We start from the raw sequence: 3,655 nt of genomic DNA on the forward strand, positions 1-3,655 counted from the left end.
AGAGTGTTTCATTTTGTCAAATGATTTTTTTGCACCTATTGATAAGATCATATGATTTTTCTTCTTTAGCCTGTTAATGTGATAGATTACATTTATTGATAATCAAATGTTGAACAAGTTTTGCATACCCAGAATAAATTTTACTGGGCTGTGGTGTATAAATTTTTTCATATAACATTAGATTTAAGTCACTGATATTTTGTTGAAGAGCTTTTTCTATGTTAATTAGATAATGATTAGTAGTTTTCTTTTCTTGAAGCTTTGTATCTGGTTTTGGTATTACGGTAATGTTGGACTGATAGGATGAGTTGGGAAGTCTTCACTTTTATTTTATGAAGAGGATTGTAGAGAATTGGTGGAATTTCTTCCTAAAATGTTAGATAGAATTCACTAGTGAAACTATATGGGTTTGGTGTTTTCTTTATTGATAGGTTATTAATTAATTATTGATTCAAATTATTTGACTGAGTTGGGCCTACTGATATAATCTGTTTTTCCTGTGTGAGTTTTTGCAGTTTGTGTCTTTCAAGGAATTGGTCTATTTAATCTAGTTATCAAATTTGTGGGCACAGATTTGTTCATAATGTTCCTTTATTATCATTTTACTATCCATGGATTTAACAGTGATGATTCCTCTTTCATTCTCAGTATTGGTAACTTGTGTCTTCTCTCTTTTTTTATGGTTATTCTGAATAGTGTCTTGTCAATTTTTGCCTTTTCAAAGAAGCCCTTTTTATTTTTATTAATTTCTCTATTGTTTTCCTGATTTCAATGTAATTGATATCTGATCTAATTTTTATTTTTTCTTTTATATTGCTTGCTTAGACTTATATTGCCCTTTCTCTGTGGTGGAAGCTGCAGTTATTGATTTTAGACTTTTCTTCTTTCCTAATACATGCATCCAATGCTATAAATTTCCCTCCAGGCACTACTGTTGCTGCATTCCACAACTTCTGTTAGTTGTATTTTCATTTTCATTAAGTTCAAAATAGGTTTTAATGTATCCTGAGCTATCTTCTTTAACCCATGTATTATTTAGTATTGTGTTGTTTATTCTGAAATATTTGGGGGGTTTTCAACTAAGTTCCTGTTATTGATATCTTGTTGAATCCCATTATACTTTAAGAGTATATATTACATGAATTCTATTTTTTTTTAATTTGCTAAAATTTATTTTATGGCTTAGAATATGGTCTGTTTTGGAGAATTCTCTATCTGAGCTAGAAAATAATATACATTCTGTTGTTATTGTATGTAGTATTCTACAACTATCAATTAGATTCAGTTGATTGATGGTGATTTTCAGATCAACTGTGCCCTTTCTGATATTCTGTCTGCTGAGTCCTCAATTCCTGATATAAGGGTGTTGAGGTCTTTCTCCATTTCTGTATTTTTAACAATCTGTGTCTTTATATTTAAACTAGGTTTCTTGTAGACAATATATTGTTACTGTCTTTTCTTTTTTCTAATCTGGTAGTATTTGTCTTTTAGTTGGTGTATTGAGAGGCATATTACAGGAAGAAATTGACAGATCTATCAATAAATAGAATATTCAAAAAAGCTATGTAAGGTAAAAAAAGTTCTCAAAATGCTTGATTTAATTGACATATATAGACCTGCAGCTAATAATTCTTTTATTTAGGAAATAACTTGTTTTCCTTAAGCAGATATATAATATTTTAAAAAATGACTTCACCTAGACATAAAATGAGTTTTTCAAACTAAAACCAGAATTAAATAGGCATTTCAAAGAATGTATATAAGACAGACCATGTCTTCTGACTAAATACAATTAAATTAGAAATAAATAAATAAAGAGTAAATTTTCAACACTCAAGAATTAGGAATAAGACCTATTCCTATGTAACTCATGGTTCAGTAAAAATATTAATGTAAAGGAAAAATACTAGTAAGTGAATAAAAATACTAGTTATCAAAGCTTGTGTAACAAATTTAAGTAGACTCTTTAAGGGAAATCTGTACTCTTAAATGCTTATAAAAAAGAAAAAGGGCTAAAAATAAATGATTTTAAAATTTAAATTAAAAAGTCAAAAGTAAAATGAGTAATAATTCCAAAAAGAAATGGAATAAGTACAAAAGTAAGAATATAATAGCCATAAGGCATTGTTAATAGAACTGAAAACAAAAATACAAGACAGAGATGAAACAAAACAAAAAGTTGGTATTTTAGAATATAAATAGATAAAAGTCTTAATGAGATAGATATAAGGAAAAAAAGGCAGAAATGAAAAATTTTGCTGAGAAAAATGAAGCAGAAAAAGCTATTAATAGTAAGATCAAAAGTTTGAAATTTAGACAAAAGTGTAAAATTGCTGGAAAAATTAAATTTGACAATCAATTCAAGGAAAAATAGCCCACCAGAGAGAAAAGTTTTTAAATACATTTTCAGTAAATTGATGCCTTAAGTCTCAAAATTTTTTTCTGGAGGATAGAAAATGAACACTTTCCCCCAAATAGTTGCACAAAATTCAATTCAAAATATTAAATTCAAAATATTAAGAAAATAAAATTATATGGCAAACCTTAAATTATAGGCCACAATTCAGCAACCTTTAAAGAAGATATATCATATCCAATTAGATTTACCCTACAGAAACAGGGGTAGTACCCTTAGAAAATCAATTTAATACATTACCAGATTAAAAGAGAAAAGCCATAGTATAATTTCAATAGATGAAGGTTTATTTTTTTTAAACTTAAGAAACATAGAATAGAAAGGAATATCCTTAATTGGAAAAAGCTAAAAATAAAAGCAAGTTTAGCATCATCCTATATGCTGATCCTTTTAACTTAAAATCATACTCTACAAACATGCCAATTATATCACCCCTTTTAGTCAACATTGCACAGTGGTCCTAATCAGGGCAGTAGGTAAGCAAAAGACATAAAGGATATAAAGATCAAAAAGAAAGAAACAAAATTTTTATTATCTACAAATAATGCAGTTGTCTACATACAAATACTCGTCAGGAAAAAAATATTTTAAAAGGGTAAAATGTCATCTGGATATACAAAATAAATAGTATTTCTATACACAAGCAATAAAAATTATATTTATGCTGAAATACCTTACATCTTTATTGTTAGTGTTATATATTTCAAATTAATATTTTTTAAAAAAAGATGTAAAAACTTTACCAGAAAAATTTTAAAATTTCATGAAAAACATTGAAGATAACATGTACATGGATAAGAAGAGTCAATATTTTAATAATATCAATTCTCCTGAATCAGGTCTTTATATTATTATTTGCAATAAAAATACCAGCAGGGTATTTTCCTGAGATATGATAAAATACATGTAAATGTGAAAGACCTAAAATTCACCTGAAAAAGAATAGGGAAGTTGAATTTTCCTAAGATACCAAGACTTATTACCAATATATGATGATTCACATAGTAAGTCGTTTGTGCTGTAAATATATAAACGTATATACATGTATATAAATATTATATGTATTTATATATTTGCATTAGTATATATATTATATATGTTAAACAATATATATATAAATTTACATAATAATAAATTGAAAAATGGACCAGAGGAGAGAGTTCAAACCAACTGTGTGTGTGTGTATATATGTATATATATATATATATATATATATATATATATATATATATATATCAC

Source organism: Lipotes vexillifer, unplaced genomic scaffold (genome assembly GCF_000442215.2).
Source record: "Lipotes vexillifer unplaced genomic scaffold, Lipotes_vexillifer_v1.1 scaffold190, whole genome shotgun sequence".
In the NCBI taxonomy this organism is placed as follows: Eukaryota; Metazoa; Chordata; class Mammalia; order Artiodactyla; family Lipotidae; genus Lipotes; species Lipotes vexillifer.